This window comes from Bos indicus x Bos taurus, chromosome 28 (assembly GCF_003369695.1).
Source record: "Bos indicus x Bos taurus breed Angus x Brahman F1 hybrid chromosome 28, Bos_hybrid_MaternalHap_v2.0, whole genome shotgun sequence".
In the NCBI taxonomy this organism is placed as follows: domain Eukaryota; kingdom Metazoa; phylum Chordata; class Mammalia; order Artiodactyla; family Bovidae; genus Bos; species Bos indicus x Bos taurus.
Genome location: NC_040103.1, coordinates 7,309,279 through 7,328,621, shown reverse-complemented (window position 1 = coordinate 7,328,621; position 19,343 = coordinate 7,309,279).

Sequence of the window (19,343 nt, the reverse complement as noted above, 5' to 3'; positions counted from 1 at the left end):
GAGGAGCTCCTCTGAGCAGTGGTGTTGAACCCTCTGGGCACCGGCCTAGGAAACTTGTTCCCTCTCTGTCCACATATGGGCCACACCCTGCCGCCCCCAGCTTCTCTCCTGAGGTAGGTGCTTCCCAGCGTCGCCACCAGCAGTTTCTGACTCATCCTTTCATTTCTATCCTTGCTGTATGTTTTATAAACAAATTTTTATTTAATCCTTAAAGCCATGATTTGGTGGTTGACACTGGCCCAGGTTTTCAGATGAGCAGCTGAGGCTCAGAGAGGTTAAGTCACTTTCCTGAAGTCACACAGCCAGCACAGGTGGGAGCTAGGAGATGAACCCAGATCTATCTGGCTTCAAAGCCGGGATTTGTTTTCCCCACCAAGGCATTTCACAGACTTAAGAATCTCCCAGTTGCGAGGGCTTTGAAAGGTCAAGGTGAAGAACCCTCTGAAAAAAAATGCAAGAAATCCTTTTCTAACATTCTCCATAAGTTGCTCATGCTCTCACTTAGGGAAATAACAAACATAGACAAAAAGAAAGAAGATGGGAAGGAGGGAAGAAAGGATAAATGAAAAAGAGGCAGAGAGAAGACAAAAGTTTAACTTCAATGAATGTATTCAGCGTTTAATTGACAGGAAAACCTAGCAAGAAGCTACTTTAATTTCAGCATACCTGAACACCTTGTATTTTAGGTTTAGTGTTCTTCTTCTTCCAGGTCTTAGGTATGGCATGCAGGGATGCAGCATGAGGGATCGAGTTCACTGACCGGGAATCGAACCCCAGGCCCCCTGCATTGGGAGCGAGAGCCTTAGCCACTGGACCACCAGAGAAGTCCCTAATGTTGTCTTATATGAAGTTACATTTGGAGATGGGCCCACCTGCCTTCTCCAGTTGAAGGTCTCCAAAGGCCTGGTCTGCCAGGCTGTGTCCTGGCCTCTGCCCTCAAAGACGTGCTCTTTCTTTCCCAGGCGAGATTTTGCTTCCTCTTGTTGTTCAGCCACTCAGTCGTGTCTGACACTTCATGATACCATGGACTGCAGCACACCAGGCTCTCCTGGCCTTCATCATCTCCCAGAGCTTGCTCAAACTCATGTCCATTGAGTCGGTGATGCCGTCCAACCATCTGTCGTCCCCTTCTCCTCCTGCCTTCAATCTTTCTCAGCACCAGAGTCTTTACTAATGAGTTGACTCTTCACATCAGGTGGCCAAAGGATTGGAGCTTCAGCTTCAGCACCAGTCCTTCTAATGAATATTCAAGATTGATTTCCTTCAGGATTGACTGCTTTGATCTCCGTGAAGTCCAAGGGGCTCTCAAGAGTCTTCCCCGACACCACAGCTCAAAAGCATCTATTTTTCCTCTTGTTAAAGGTCCTAATTTGCCGTCCTCATAATGAAGCTTCTCCATCGCATGCCCCATTTGAACCATCCATATCAGTATCAGCCCAGGGGTGAGGCATCCATTTGGCCTGCCCAGGCTTCCTGAGCAAGACTAAACTAGGGAGATGGTAGAAAACATGCTTCAGGCACCCCCAACTGGCTTAGGGAAGGGCTGATGGATTCCCAGACCTCAGGAAGACAGAAATTCCAACAGACTGGAGTTGAAACGGGGCACACATACATGACTTTGGTTACTTCCTGAGGTTATTTGGGGTGAGACAACTCTCAGAACTAGAAGAGTAACAACTCTGTCTAAATATCCTGGTTTCTAACAACTATCCATAGGCAAAAAAGAAAGAAAAATACTCTTGCTCTAAACTTTATATCTTACACAAAAAATTAACTCAAAAGTACCTGTGCTGTTTGGTCACTAAGACATATCTGACTCCTTGCATCTCCATGGACCACAGCCCAACAAGCTCCTCTGTCTTTAGGATTCTCCAGGCAAGAATACTGGAGTGGGTTGCCACTTCCTTCTCCAGGGGATTTTTCCAACCCAGGGGTCAGACTCAGGGATCAAACCCTGGTCTCCTGCTTGGCAGGCAGTTTCTTGACCACTGAGTCACCTGGGAAACCCAACTCAAAAACAGATGGACTTAAGTTTAAAGTGTAAAACTATAAAACATTTAGGAGAACTGTTAGCATGATCCATAAAAGAAAAAAAATAAAAGGAAAAAATCATTATACTACTCTGTTTTTATGTGTATTCACATTTTCCCCTAATAATTTTCATTGTTTGCTATATAGAAATACCGATCTATTCATCATGAGCCTCTCTGGAGTTCCAGGTGGATGGAGGGAGGGGCAGCCTGCAGACAGCACCCTGCTACCCCCCCAAAGAGCTGACAAGGATGGGACAGGTTCAGGGCCACTGCCCAGCAGTTCCTAACACTTGGAAGCATGCTAAACAACAGAGGGAATCTAAGAGACCAATAAGGCTGGCCTCCTGCCCTCAGGTTGCTTAGTGTCTAGACTTGGGTCCAATCAGAAGAGTTTAGGGCTAAAGTATGTGAAAATAACTGTAAGGTTGCGTGCATGTGTGCAAAGTCACGTCAGTCATGTCCAACTCTTTGTGACCCCATGGACTGAAGCCCACCAGGCTCCTCTGTCCACGGGATTCTCTAGGCAAGAATACCAGAATGGTTTGCCTTTTCCTACTCCGGGAGATCTTCCCAACCCAAAAATCCAACCCATGTCTCAGGTCTCCTACATTGGCATTCAGGTTCTTTACCACCGGCACCACCTCAGGGATTATATTCAATACCCTGTGATAAACCATAATGGAAAATAATATGAAAAAGTATATATATAAATATATATATAGTAAACTGACTCACTGCAGATGGTGATTGCAGCCATGAAATTAAAAGACACTTACTCCTTGGAAGGAAAGTTATGACCAACCTAGACAGCATATTATGGAGAAGGCAATGGCAACCCACTCCAGTACTCTTGTCTGGAAAATCCCATGGACGGAGGAGCCTGGTAGGCCATAGTCCATAGGGTCACAAAGAGTTGGACACAACTGAGTGACTTCACTTTCACTTTTCACTTTCATGCATTGGAGAAGGAAATGGCAACCCACTCCAGTGTTCTTGCCTGGAGAATCCCAGGGATGGGGGAGCCTGGTGGGCTGCCGTCTATGGGGTCGCGCAGAGTCGGATACAACTGAAGCGACTTAGCAGCAGGAGCAGGAGCAGCATGTTAAAAAGCAGAGACATTCCTTTGTCAACAAAGGTCCATCTACTCAAGGCTATGGTTTTTTCAGTAGTCATGTATAGATGTGAGAGTTGGACTATAAAAAAGCTGAGCGCCGAAGAATTGATGCTTTTGAACTGTGGTGTTGGAGAAGACTCTTGAGAGTCCCTTGGACTGCAAGGACATCCAACCAGTCCATCCTAAAGGAGATCAGTCCTGGGTGTTCTTTGGAAGGACTGATGTCGAAGCTGAAACTCCAATACTTTGACCACCTGATGCGAAGAGCTGACTCATTGGAAAGGACCCTGATGCTGGGAAAGATTGAAGGCAGGAGGAGAAGGGGACGACAGAGGATGAGATGGTTGGATGGCATTACCGACTCATGAGTTTGGGTAAACTCCGGGAATTGGTGATGGACAGGGATGCCTGGTGTGCTGCAGTTCATGGGGTCGCAAAGAGTTGGACATGACTGAGCGACTGAACTGAACTGAAACTGAATCGCTTTGCTGTACAGCAGAAATTAGCACAACATTGCAACTCAACTACATTTTAATAAAATAAATTTTAAAACAACTTTTCTGGCATACATATGTATCTCATTTAATTGTCACAGCAATCCTGCAAGATTAGTCTTATTATTCCCCTTTCTTGGTCCACTTAGGTCTCAGAAAAGGATTAGGCTTAATGAGAAATGTGCCCCAAACCACCAACTAGTAAGTAAGTAACTGAACCTTGACTCAAGTTCAGAGTTGATTTCAAACTACAGTGTCTTCAACTGCTTTCCCATAGCACTCTCACCAAGATTAGTCTGCAAGGGTTGGCCTGATAAAGTACCCCACCCTGGAGGGCTTAGACGACAGGAATAGCTAGAAACTCAAAGTCTGAGGTCAAGATCAGGCAAGGCTTATGGAGAACTCTTGCCTGCCTCGTCTAGATTCTGGTGGGGCAATCTTCACCTTGTAGCTGCAACGTTTCACCGCTCTCTGTCATCACGTGGCCTTCAGTCACTGTGTCTGTCTTGGTGGCTGTTTCTTTTGCCCTTACGAGGACACCAGTCACACTGGATCAAGGGCACACCTACCACCTCATGACCTCATCTTACCTTGACCACATCTGCTCAGACCCTATCTCCAAAGAAGTTCACATTCACAGGGGGTTAGCACTGCACTGTATCTTTTGGTGGGGGACACAATGTAACCCAGAGAATGAAATCTAACTGATCCGGGAACCGAGGGCAGGAGATGCAGCGATGTACCCAAGCTACCAAGCCCTCTGGCAGGAAAAGGGCTCTTTCTTTTTTCACATTATGAATGGATCGGGTAAACCTACCCTGTAGACACAGGAGAAATCATATAGACAATAATGAAATTTGGGAGGGGTTGGCAAAAACCTGATATTGATTCTTTGACATGTTTGCTAAAATAGAGCATAAAGCAGTCAGTAGGGGCCAGGGGTGAGGGAGAAAAAAGGAGCCAGCAATCAAATCACTGCAAGTCATCTGGGTGACTGTTCATTTATTCCATTATTAAACACAGGCACATGTGCAGTCAGTACAGTGAAGGGTCACTCACCTGGTAAATTTCCACCGAGTGGCCGCCATTGTCAGTGTGAGCTTATATGGTCAGTTGACATCCTTGTCTCCTGTCTTCTGTCATATGTCTTTGGATAATCCTGAAAGATAACTTTGCTGTACAGTCTTTCAGAAACCAAGATTTGACCTGTTTTTTTTGGAACATTGGTCATCGATTTTTCAGATTAACCTCCTTTGGGAAGAACCAGGACGTTATCAAGGGAAGGAAAAGTGTATAGGAAAAATGTAACTATACTAAACATAATATGATAATTCAGGTCACCTCTGGAAATTCCTAGGAAGTAGTCATGTCCAAATTATGCTTCACATTCTAACCAACGGGCCTTGGTTACATCTCCATCACCCTCAAGCTTTCCAACGTCTCTTTGCTGTGCTGGTCTGTGCTTAGTTGCTCAGTCCTGTCTCTTGGTCATGTCCGACTCTTTTCGACCCTACGGACTGCAGCCTGCCAGGCTCCTCTGTCCATGGGGCTTCTTCAGGCAAGAATACTGGAGTGCGTTGCCATGCCCTCCTCCAGGGGATCTTCCCAACCTAGGGATCAAACCCAGGTCTCCCACATTGCAGGCGGATTCTTTATAGATTCTTTACAGAGCCACCAGAGAAGCCCAAGAATACTAGAGTGGTTAGCCTATTTCTTCTCCGAGGATCTCTCCAACTCAGGAATAGAACCAGGGGCTCCGGCTTTAGTCCCAAGAAAACAATAGGACAACCAGGAAATGGCAGAGTAAAGTCCATGAGAACATGGACTAAATCATCTGGGTGTAGGAGACCTATATTTGTAGAGGACAGAGTCTAGGGGCCCCCGAAAATAGAAGGTGTACTGCAGTAACATTCTGAACAGAGCATGAATCTTCAGGAAGTAGTTGTTTAAAACAAAATAACTTCCCAGTTCCCCAATTTTCTCTCTCTTTACAGCTCATCACCTCAGTCATCCTTCCTAACACCTTGACACAAATGCCTTTATCCTCTCAGTCATCCTTTCTATCAGCCCAGGGCTGTATGGTGCCCTCATGGACCCCAGACCCCCTCCCCAGCTTAATAAAGCATGTTCAAAGCTCCCACCTTCCACCCTGACGGATGACGACATAAGAGCTGAGGGCAGTCACTGTTGGGACATTCGCATGTCACACTTTCAGACGTGTGATGAAACAGTTATTAGTTTAGATAATTTTCACTTCATATTTTGAGAACAATGAGTATCATCTTGAGTCAGTTGAGCATGTTGGCATTTACCAAGTGTTGAATGGGCAAATCTATAGGGCATCAGCCTGCTCATTTGAGTTCTGATTCTTGGACTCCTTTCCCTCTCTCCCATGACCTTAGTTCTAGGTTTGCCTCAGGATCCAGCAAGACCACCTCCTCTTTCCACTGAACATTCCTCAAATTGTCACAGCCTCCAAAAGAAGTCCCTCTCCAGTCTTGCACTATGGGGTTTGTTCAGAGATGCTAGCAAGAGATACATACCCCAAAGATGGGATGGGAAGAGTCACACTGACCCTCCTTCACTTAATTAAGGTGCACTGTAATAAAACCAGTCCTTGGAAGTTCCTGTCCTCAGCTTACAAACATATATACCTGCAAGCCTGCTCGTATGGCCGCAAGAATTGAAGGAGCATTTTAAAACCCTGAAAGGGGACAAACCTGTGACAAGATGGGGTTTTCAGTATTTCCTATAAGCAAGCTTCACCTTGAATATTCAAAAGGTACTCCTTGACTCATGATGGGGTCACGCCCCTTTAAACCCATCGGGAATTGAAAATGCTCTAAGTAGAAACTATATTTACACACCTAACCTGCCAAACATCGTATCTTAGCCCAGCCCACCTCCAGGGTGCTCAGAAGACTTACATGAGCCTGCAGTTGAGCAAAATCATCTAACACGAAACCTATTTCATGATAAAGTGTTGAATAGCTCATGCAATTGGTTGAATACTGTACTGAGAGTGGAAAACAAAATACTTATCTGGGGACTCGATGGTTGTAAATGTATTAACTGTGAACACGCATGACAACGAGGCTGATCGGGAGCTGCTGCTCGTTGCCCAGCATCACCAGCAAGGATGGAGAGTCTCGACCCAAATCGCTAGCCTGGGGAGAGATCACAATTCAAAATCTGAACTTCTTTTTCTACTGAATGCCTATTGGTTTGTTGTTGTTGGTTTTTTTTTCTGCACTGCTCAGCTTTCAGGATCTTAGTTCCCCGAGCACGTATTGAACCCGTGCTCCCTGCAGTAGAACGGTGGGGTCTTAACCACTGGACCGCCAAGGAAGTCCTGCATGTTGCTTTTGAACTGTCACGAAGTTGGAAAATCACTAAGTTAAACCAGCATAAGTAGGGGACTGTTTCTTCCACTCTTAGTCCTGGAACTGAATATTTATTTAGACTTCCACCATTAAGGGAAAGGAGAAAAATAAGAACACCTCAGTCCAGTTTTCTGAAAGAGATCTAACTCATTACAGAGCACACATGTGTTCTCACAAGCGAACGTCTCTCTACATATAATTTATATTGACATAAATTATATACACAAATTTATAACACATATCATATATCTCATAATATACAATTAAAACATAATTATAATATATAAAAGTGTATGTCATATGTGTTTATATATATTTGATAATATATTTAATTTTTTGGAGAATATTTAGAGAATACTTTCCTTTATTCCCCTTCCCCAGCCTCATGGATATTCAGGCCACCATTTCCAGCCAGCAAGGGAAGAGAACCATTTCTGTCTTCCATAGTCGTTTGAACTTGAATTCTTGCAAGGTCTTTGGATGGTCTTGGAACCTGGTTTCTTCAGAGTTCTCCTAATTCCCTCAATTAAACTGGATAATTTCAAGTTGGTTGTATGGAGGGTCTTTGTAGTTTAAACCAAAACAAGACGTTCCCTACTTGGCCACGTCACTTGAAGGACATCTTCTTGACCTTCCTTCCCTGGCCTGGGACAGGAGCAGGTGCAGCCCTCATGTACGGATAGCCCATCCCTGGGATATGCCAATATAGGCTGGCCCAGTGGCCTGCCTCACAAGGGTGTTTTGAGGAGTTACTAGTTAGTGGATGTAAAATGCTATATGAGTATAATGTACCCCAAGTAGTGAGATTATACTTGCACCCCAGTGTTCACTGCAGAATTATTTACAATAACCAAGACATGGAAACATCCTAAATATCCATCAACAGAGGAAGGGATGAAGAAGATATGGTACAAATAAATAATGAAACATTATTCAGCCATAAAAAGGAATGAAATTGGGTCATTTGTAGCAACACAGAGACTGTCATACAAAGTGAAGAAGTCAGAAAAACAAATACTGCATATTAATATATATATGTGGACTCTGTAAAAATGGTATAGATGATCTTATTTACAAGGCAGAAATAGAGACACAGACATAGAAAACAAACATATGGACACCAAGGGGCAAGAGGTCGGGTGGGATGAGTTAGGAGATTGGGATTGACATATATACACAGTTGACACTACGTGTAAGATGGATGGGCTTCCCTGGTGGCTCAGTGGTAAAGAATCCACCTGTAATGCAGGAGACCTGGGTTTGATATCTGGGTGAGGAAGATCCCCTAGAGAGGGGAATGGCTACCCCTTCCAGTATTCTTGCCTGGAGAATCCCACGGACAGAGGAGCCTGGCAGGATATAGTCCATGCGGTCTCAAAGAGTTGAACACGACTGAGGGACTAAGCATGCATGCATAAAATAGATAACTAATGAGCATCTACGGTATAGCACAGGGAACTCTACTCAATGCTCTGTGATGACCTAAATGGGAAGGAAGTCCAAAAGAGAGGGGATATATGCATATGTGTAGGTAATTCTCTGTGCTATACAGCAGAAGCTACAACATTGTAAAGCAACGTTCAATAATTTTTTTTTAAGTACTATAGAAACCTAAATTGTTTCTGAAAATGCTAAACAATAAGACATTTCTCAAAAGAGCCTCAGTCCCTCCAGTATTTTCCAGGAATCCAACTCAAGCAGCTTTACACAGCCATTATCACTTAATTACCAATATAAATCTCACTAGCAACTTCCATAACTTTGTTTGCAAATGAATATGCACACCTCCTAAATCATTCCCTCCTTTTCTCTCTCTCCCCAGCTGGAGTGGAGAGAAACTGTAGCAGCTGTGATTTGCAGAGGCTCCTGGCCTGCAGTGTCACCCCGGGCCGCCCGTACCTGGAACATGGCACTGCTGAGGCTATGGAATTGTACCTGGTTCCCGCTCAGCCCCATAAATCCCCCCCTGGCATCGGCGGGGGCAGGCGCATGGCAGAAACCTGGCTCCATCTGCTTGAAAGGTTCACAAACCACAGTGAACTTTTTAGTGATCTCAGGCCAAGTTTCCGGTGTGTAATGAAAACTGAAACCCAGTGTTGGGTTTCCTTACCAAATTCACACAGGGCTGGTCATGACAAGGGACTAAGTGTGAGGCGGCAGGGCACAGCTAGGACACACAGCCATCAGTTCTATTTCTGGCTCAGCCACCGACTTGCTGTGTGGCCTGAGGCCAGTTCCCTACCCTCACGCCACCAGTTACCTGTCTCCAGTATAGAGGGGGAGCTCTTTACCGGAGCGTTATCTTTCTGGTTCAGAAAGGTGTTTTGAGATAGTAGCATTCCTCTGCATCCTTTTTAGTTCTAGCACACAGGCACTTGAGAATATTATGACCATCCCACTTGTGTGTATATATCCATTTTTTAAAAATTTTAAATAAAATTGAAACAAAATCTATTCCATTTATTTAGGCCCTCTGTCTGCATTCCGAAGTCTTGCTCTTATTTCTTTCCAAGCTTCAGATTCTGATTCCAGGCACATTTGTATTTACAACTTATGGAGAATGATGGGGAAGGGATTATTGAATGATTTAGAGGGTTTATCTAAATGACCTCCCAGACCTCTCCCAACTCAAAGGTTCTGTGAGTCTATGAAATGCCTTAATGAAGAACAAACCCAGGCTTTCAAGTCAAAACTACCTGTGTCTATTTTCTAGCTCTCACATTTACTGGCTGTGTGACTTCTGGCAGGCTGTGTGACTTCTGGAGAGCTACTTAACCTCTCTGAGCCTAGATTTCTCATCTGAAAACCTGGGCCAATGCCAAATACTAAGTTGTTGTCAGGAAGATGAAATAATAAAGTACTTTTCAGACATGGGACAGGGTGCCAGACAAAGAGTAGGTGCCAAGGTTTTGCTTGTCTTGATTCAAACAAATTTCTGATTGGGTCAAAAATGTAGGTCATATTTGAATATTGTCTTTGTCTTCCCTTCCAGGGCCCTACTTCAGAAAGAGAAAGAAAGAAGGAAATAAACACTGACTCGCTGAGGCCCTTCTGAAAGCATCACCCATGTATTGAAATATCCCTTCCAGTCAAAAACTAGGTTATTAATTATACATTGCTATTGGAACAGAAAATCAGAAGAGGCCTCACTGCTTATGACCCAGAACTTGACCATTGTTTGATTTTGATTATTTCCTGGTATCTGCGTAATGTATCCCAAATGTGAGATTTGCAGTGTTGAGAGTCCAACCAACTGTAGCCTGAATGACTGTCCGTAATATTTAGTAAATGCCCTGGAATTACTGTTCATTTCCACTCCAGGCAGCGCATTTCTAGGGGATTATTTCACTGCATGGGTGGCCCAGGTCCCTTGGCCTTCAGCCTCACAGCTCATTCCACAGCTCTGGGCAAGCAGTAACCACCCAAAAATGCGAGTCTTTCTTCCCGGCCCCAGTGGCGTGAGTAACATCATTAATTCTTCGGGGCTGAGGTCTGGGATGACGTCAAAATCTTCTACCCCACTGTGTTAGCTGACAGAATACCAGAGTAACGAAGTTTTGGCAGTTTGTTTTCACGCCAGCAACGTGCCTGCCCTCATAAACAATCTTGGGATATTTTTTTCCACTTCTTTTCCAGCAGGATTGTGGGTTTCAAAATGGAAGCAAAGTCCTCCCTGCGTCTAGCTCCAGTTCTGAGAACAAATGGGCAAGAAGGCTCTGAAATTCTACAGACAAGGGGAAATGCTGCTGACGTGTCCCCGAGAGGGACAGGACAGGAAGAGCACAGCTGTGCCGTGTGCTGTTTCACATGCTCCTTTGCCGATGAGCTTTCTAAAGTGTAAAAACGTTGCAGGGCGCTCCGTAAGAGGAGACACACAAACACATTTCCTCTGGGCCCCGGGCCAGCGCTGGGGCAGGCAGAGGCCGCGCAAGTGCACTGTGGATGCCGCGCGCCATCTGGTGGCCAGGAGCTGACATTGCGGGCACCATCCGGGCTTTTACACCATTGATCTGCAGTAATTTCACGGAAGGAGCATTTTTGTTGTTCAGTTGCTCAGTCGTGTCCGACTATTTGCGACCCCTTGGACTGCAGCACGCCAGGCTTCCCTGTCCTTCACCATCTCCCAGAGCTTCCTCAAATTCATGTCCATTGAGTCGGTGATACCATCCAACCATCTCGTACTCTGCTGTCCCTTTCTCCTTCTGCCTTCGATCTTTTCCACCATCAGGATCTTTTCTAACGAGGTGGCTCTTCGCATCACGTGGCCAAAGTATTGGAGCTTCAGCTTCAGCATCATTTCTTCCAATGAATACTCAGGGTTGGTTTCCTTTAGGATTGACTGATTTGATCTCCTTGTAGTTCGAGGGATTCTCAAGCGTCTTCCCTAGCACCACAATTAAAAAGCAACATTTCTTTGACACTCAGCCTTCTTCATAGACCAACTCTCACATCCATACCTGACTACTGGAAAAACCATAGCTTTGACTAACGGAGCCTTTGTTGGCAAAGTAATGTCTCTGCTTTTTAATATGCTGTCTAGGTTGGTCAGAGCTTTTCATCCAAGGAGCAAGCGTCTTTTAATTTCATGGCTGCAGTCACCATCTGCAGTGATTTTGGAGCCAAAGAAAATAAAGTCTCTCATTGTTTCCATTGTTCCCCCATCTACTTGCCATGAAGTGATGGGACTGGATGCCATGATCTTTGTTTTCTGAATGTTGAGTTTTAAACCAACTTTTTCACTCTCCTCTTTCACTTTCATCAAGAGGCTCTTTAGTTCTTCTTCACTTTCTGCCATAAGGGTGGTGTCATCTGCATATCTGAGGTTATTGCTATTTCTCCCGGCGATCTTGATTCCAGCTTGTGCTTCCTACAGCCCAGCATTTCTCGTGATGTACTCTGCATAGAAGTTAAATAAGCAGGGCAACAGTATACAGCCTTGATGTACTCCTTTCCCAATTTTGAACCAGTCTGTTGTTCCATGTCCAGTTCTAACTGTTGCTCCTTGACCTGCATACAGGTTTCTCGGGAGGCAGGTAAGGTGGTCTGGTATTCCCATTAAAGGAGTATATTGTGGGCTTTTAAATTCTGTTGGGAGTGATCATAGGGGATCCTGAAGGAAGACACCAAGGGCCAGGTGTTCTAAATTCCGTTTGTTCTTCTACAACTGGATGTTTGATGTCTCAGATTCTCCTAGAAACAGAAATAATGATCCCTGGGAAGCACTCAGCTCTGGGCCACCCAGCATCTCATGTCCTCGGGTCTTCCTGTCTCTGTCATGATCACACAGACCTGGACACAAGAGTCTCCTTCTTTCCACTGCCTGGAGCATGCTTAGGTTCTCTTCTCCAGCCTTCAGAATCCAACATTTCCCAAGGCTTGCTTCACAGCATCTCTACATTCTCAGGATATCTGCTTCATTTTTTGTGCACACTAGTGTTTGCAAAGCCTGTTCCAAGAATACTGGTTTTATTATTCAGAACTGTATCTTCTCATAACCAGTGTAGGAGGGTTCCTTTTTCTCCACACCCTCTCCAGCATTTATTGTTTGTAGACTTTTTGATGCCGGCCATTCTGAAGAGTGTGAGGTGGTACCTCTTTGTAATTTTGATTTGTATTTCTCTATTAATTCAGATCAGTTCAGTTCAGTCGCTCAGTTGTGTCCGACTCTGCGACCCCATGAATCGCAGCACGCCAGGCCTCCCTGTCCATCACCATCTCCCAGAGTTCACTCAGACTCATGCCCATAAAGTCAGTGATGCTATCCAGCCATTTCATCCTCTGTCGTCCCCTTCTCCTCCTGCCCCCAATCCCTCCCAGCATCAGAGTCTTTTCCAATGAGTCAACTCTTGGCATGAGGTGGCCAAAGTACTGGAGTTTCAGCTTTAGCATCATTCCTTCCAAAGAACACCCAGGGCTGATCTCCTTTAGAATGGACCGGTTGGCTCTCCTTGCATAATTAGCAGTGTTGAACATCTTTTCATGTGCTTTATAGCCATCTGTATGTCTTTTTTAGAGAAATGTCTGTTTAGATCATTAAAAAACTAAACATCTGGCAATCCCACTCCTGGGCATATATCTGGAAAGAACCCTAATTTGAAAAGATACATGCACCCCAATATTCATTGCAGCACGATTTACAATAGCCAAGACATGGAAGCAACGTAAATGTCCATCAAGGGAGGAATGGATAAACATGTGGTACATATTAATATATACAATGGAATACTATGCACCCATTAAACAAGAATGAAATAATACCATTTGCAACAATGTGGGTGAACCTAGAGATTATCCTACCAAGTGAAGTCAGTCAGTCAGAGACAAATATCATATGGTATCACTTATATGTGAAACCTAAAAAAAAATAATACAAATGAACTTATTTACAAAACAAGAGAACTGTATCTTTAAAAAAAAAAAAGGCATTCCAAGTTTGAGAAACTCTGGAATTAAAATAAGAATTATTGTAGGACATCTGAAGAACATTGACATATTGACATTGTAGGGAGTATTTAAGAAAGAACTATGATTTTTTTAGTTTCTACACTTGACATCAAAAATTTCCCCCTCTCCACCTTCAACTGTATCTTGAAAATAATCCATTTGATAAAGCAAATTTAGCAAGAAATTAGTCTAGCCTATTCCTTGACTCATGATTAGATAGCCTTATTTTAAAAGTGATTCATTTCTGGTAGTCTCTTGTGGCTATATAACAAAGCACCACAAACAGGGTGGCTGAAACTGCAGAAATTTATTTTCTTGAAATTTCTTTTGAAGCTTCTCTCCTTAACTTGTAGACGGCCATCTTCTCCCTGTATTTTCATGTGGTCTTCCCTCTGAATGTGTCTATGTCCTAATCTCCTTTCTTACAAGGATACCAGCCATATTGGACTAGGGCCCACCCTAATGACCTCGTTTTAATTACCTCTTTAAAGATTCTATCTCCAAATACAGTCCCATCCTGCGAGACTAGGGGTGGAGGTGGGGTTAGGATTTCAGTGTATGAATGTTAAGGGGGACACAGTTCAACTGATAAGACCATCTTATTTTTGTATCTGTTGGAGATAACTTGTGCGTCAGTGGAAAACAGCATTCTTTAGAGCAGGGTCGGCAAACTACAGTCAGTGGGCCAGATATAGCCTGCCACCTGGGTCTATAAATAAAGTTTTATTGATACAAAGCAATACTCGTTCCTTCCTGGATTATCTATGGTTACTTTTTGTTTAACAGTAGAGTTGAGTAGTTATACCAAAGGCCACATGGCTTGCAAAACTGAAAATATTTACTACCTGACCCTTTATAGAACAAGTTTCCCAGGTGAGTATATACCTCAGGGTCATCTAATTCTGACTCTATAGGGACTCTGCATCTTTCGTTGCCTTTGAGCTATTTTACAGCTTATTAGGTTGTAGAAAATGAAGAGCAATGTAAAATAATCCTTCCCTTAGACACAACGAGGGGCTTCCCAGGTGACGCTAGTGGTAAAGAACACGCCTGCCAATGGGGGGTAGATGTAAAAGACGCCGGTTCGATCTCTTCCCTGGGTTGGGAAGATTCTCTGGAGGAGGAAATGGCAACCCACTCCGGTATTGTTGCCTGGAAAATCCTATGGACAGAGGAGCCTGGCAGGCTACAGTCCATAGGGTTGCAAAGAGTCGGATGTGGCTGAGCATGCACGCACACACATTAGACACAAGGAAGCCAGCTTTGCCTCCACTTGCTCATTCCTTTCAACCTTCCTCAGCCACAAATGTGCCTGCTCTTTAGATTCTCTTTTGAACTCGTTGTGACATCCTAACAGTTCCCTCACTGATCATGACTTCAATAAAATCTTTAACACATGTTGATTCTATATTGGGATAAGAGGCATCATTTTCCTGCTTTGAAAACTTTCCCTTAATGTATTGATGTCATTATTCTTGGGTGTGCTCATAACAATGGGATTATAAAGGACAATGTTTTTTTGTTCTTAAAAGATACACACTGAAGCATTTAGGGTGGAGTGTCATGCTTGTAGTTTACTCATGCTTACTTTTACACAGCTTGGCATGTGTGTGTGCACGAATTCTCACACATACTATATATATATATAGAAAAAGAAAAAAAAGAGAAAGTATATATAGTAAAATATAAACAACCAGTGAATCCAAGTGAAAGCCATATGATGTCTTTGAGTGGTGTACTACTCAGTCAACTTTTCCATAGATTTGACAATTTTCAAAAATTAAAAAAAAAATTGGAAGAGTAAAGTTGTGTCCTGCTCCCAGCTAAGTGTGTAGCTGGCCTGTGTCCTGTACTTATGGATGTCCTTTACTTCAGAGAGCAGCCAATTACAGACACTTGTTAGCCATCTGACTCTTGGCAGTGGGTTCCACAAATAAGAATAAGTAAATGAAATATTGATGTTTCTATTGTCATAGGCCTCCATTTTTTTCAGACTTTTTTTGACACGCTGCAGAGCATGTGGGATCTTAATTCCCCAACCATGGATCGAACCCACAGTCCCTGCAGTGGAATTGCAGAATACTAACCACTGGATCACCATGGAAGTCCTCCATTTGAAACAACAAAAGTTAACGGCACCATGTGAGCAGGATAATGTAGAATTTTTTAAACTAGATTTCTCATACTCCCCAAGAGTATTTTTAAAGGAAATGAATCTTTTAGGATGAACCCAGAATCTGAGGACCACTTAGAGCATGTTCATGTACAAGCTTTCTGGGAGTGGGTGGGCATTGAGGTTCATATCTCTCAACTGCTGTACAATTACTGCCCTCCCTCCCCTCAGCTTGCCATCATGGTCGTAATATGGTTAAGGACTCCATGAATTGCAATTGTCTGCTGCTTGAGTTGGGACTGTAAGATTTGGAGCTTTTAACATCCTTCAAGGCATGATGGCAAGGTAACAAAGCAGGAAGAAAGCCAGCTGAATGCTCAAACGCTGTGTCATTTAGTGTGAAGGTTTGGGATTGAAATTTTCTGCCTGAAGGAAGCAGAAAAAAATGAGTTTTTACAGAAAGCTGCTGTTTCTAAATCTAAAAGGCGCACTAAAAATAGCTGAAGGGACTGAGCTGCCCAGAGGCTTCTTGAGTTGCCCAGTGGGAGGTCCTGCTTGGAGAATCTGTCCTTCAAAGATGCTGCTCCAAATAGCCCCGATAGCTGCGTGTGTGGGGCTCTCTCCAGGGCTGCCTTTCATCCGGCCACAAGGAAGCAGGGGCTGGAGTAGACAGAGATGCTTCTTAACTGAAGGAAGGAACAAGACTTTCTCCCTCTGACAGAGGCTGATGGTTCTGAGAGAGAAGCACCATGTGGGCGGAGACCAGACCATTCTGAAATCAACCAGGAGCACATGAGCTTTGGCCATGACTAACTTCCCCGTTGGCTCAGACGGTAAAGAATATGCTTGCGATGCAGAGGACCCAAGTTTGATCCCTGGGGTCAGGAAGATCCCCCAGAGGAAGAAATGGCACCCCACTCCAGTATTCTTGCCAGAAAAATCCATGGACAGAGGAGCCTGGTGGACTACAGTCCATGGGGTCACAAAGACTTAGCCACGACTGAGCGACTCACACACACACACACGCACGCACGCACACACTAACACAGACTCTAAAGGAAAATGTCTTTATCCATCCCCACCGATATCACTCTCGTTAAAGCCCTGATTTTTTTTCTTACCTGGGCCATCTGCCATATCCTCTGATCAGGGCACTCTATCTCCAGTTTAGGCCACTCCAATTCATTCTACTTATGAACTCCAAAACCATGTTTCTGTACCCCAAATCAGTTCAGATTTTTCTATTTTTAATTTAACTTGAAACAAATCAAACAACCAATAAGCCAAGCAAACAACAACAAAAAACCCCAAATTCTTCAATGATCACTACCTTTTCTTGAATTAACCTAATACCCTTACCCGGCCCTGTCTTTCTAACTACATCAGCCACCTCTTCTTTATCTACTTCACCAAATGCCTCCTCTCTCCACCAAAATCTGCAGAGAGAAAGAGGAGGCATTTTCCTGTCTACATTGGGCTGACAAGAACGGTGTGGGTCATATTCATTTTTCTAAGCCCCCATAGTTCGTCTAGTCAAGGCTATGGTTTTTCCTGTGGTCATGTATGGATGTGAGAGTTGGACTGTGAAGAAGGCTGAGCGCCAAAGAATTGATGATTTTGAACTGTGGTATTGGAGAAGACTCTTGAGAGTCCCTTGGACTGCAAGGAGATCCAACCAGTGCATTCTGAAGGAGATCAGCCCTGGGATTTCTTTGGAAGGAATGATGCTAAAGCTGAAACTCCAGTACTTTGGCCACCTCATGCGAAGAGTTGACTCATTGGAAAAGACTCTGATGCTGGGAGGGATTGGGGGCAGGAGGAGAAGGGGACGACAGAGGATGAGATGGCTGGATGGCATCATCGACTCAATGGACGTGAGTCTGGGTGAACTCCGGGAGTTGGTGATGGACAGGGAGGCCTGGCATGCTGCGATTCATGGGGTTGCAAAGAGTTGGACACGACTGAGTGACTGAACTGAACTGAAGCCCCCATAGTGTTTAGTGTAGAGCCATTCCTGTAAAAGGTATTCAAGAAATAGCCTTTGCAGTATATACTCAAAAGAATTGAAAGTAGGGATTCAAAAAATGCTACAAATGAACCTATTTACAAAACAGAAGTAGAGTCACAAATGTAGAAAATAAACTTATGGTTTCCAAAGGGGAAAGGGAAGTGGGGAAGGGGTAAACTGGAAGATTGGGATTGACATCCGCACTGCTATATATGAAATAGACAATCAACAAAGATGGACTGTATAACAAAGGAAACTCTACTTGACACTCTGTAACGACCTACCTATATGGCAATAGAATCTGAAAAGAGAAGATATATGTATAGGCATACCTGAATCACTTTACTGTACACCTGAAACTAACACAGCACTGTAGATCAACTATACCCCAATAAAAAATTAATTAAAAAAAAAGAAAACGGAGACTCAAAGAGACATTTGTACATCCATGTCCACAGCGGCATTATTCACAAGAGCCAATAGATGAATGGATACACAAAGTGTGTTAAATCCATACAAAGGAATATTACTGAGCCTTAAGAGGGAGGGAATTCTGACGCACGTTACAGTATGGATGCAGTTGGAGGACACTGTGCGGTGAAATAAGCCAGTCAGAAAACAACAAGCACCGCGTGATTCCACTTATACCGGATCCTTAGGAAAGTCACAGTCATGGACACAGACGCACAGTGCCGGCTTGGGGTAGGTTGGGTCGGGGCGGGGTGGAAAGAGGGGGAGTTGTTTAGCAGGCACAGAGTTTCAGTTTTGCAAGACGATTGCACAGCAGTGTGAATGTACTTGATGCCACTGCACTGTCCACTTAAGAATGATGAAGAGGGCACATTTTATGTTATGTATGTTTTGTGTGCGTGCATGCCAAGTTGCTTCAGTCGTGTCTGACTCTTTGTGACCCTTTGGGACCACAGCTCACCAGACTCCTCTGCCCGTGGGATTCTCCAGGCAAGGACACTACAGTGGGTCACCATGCCCTCCTCCAGGGGATCTTCCCAACCCAGGGTTTGAACCCGAGTCCGTCTCCCGCGTTGGCAGGCGGGTTTTCTTTACCACTAGTGCCACTGGCGAAGCCCATGTGTATTTTACCCCAATTTTAAAAGAGAAAGAAATAGGCCTGGAACGCCGAGTTAAGGAGTTTTTGGATGATTTCAGCTGTATTTTTGTAGTGCTGCTCTTTCAACATAATGGCTAGACTTTTAAAACATGCAAATCACAGCCTTCAACATTCCCTTCTCCCCTCAAAAAGCCCTGCAGTGATTTCCTATCAAAAATCAAGACTGAAACTCTTAATCTAGTCTATTGGCCTACCAGGCCAGCCTTGTCTCTCCCCCACATTCTGCCATTCTTTTGTCTTTCACAGGCCTTATGTCTGCTCCCTCCCATCTCAGGGTTTCCCCCAGGGGAACTGGTCAATTCCCCTTATTCTTTAGATATCAGCGGACGTACCTGTTATGAGGAAGTCCAGACCAGACCGGGACCTCTGGTTGCAGGCTCTCAGCACGCTCTTGCTTCTCGTACATAGTGCTTGTCATAACAGTTATTAATTTAAAAAAAAAAATTTAGATTGTAAGCTCCCAGAGGACAGGACTACTCACTGACCTCCACATAGTGTGGGTACTCAAGTATTTGCTGGGTGAACAAGTCCGTTTTCAAGTTGTCCTTATTAATGTGGACTCTTTCTGCCAGTCCCATCTGCAGGGGTGTGACAAGTGCTAAGACCCCAGAAAATGTAAATATAT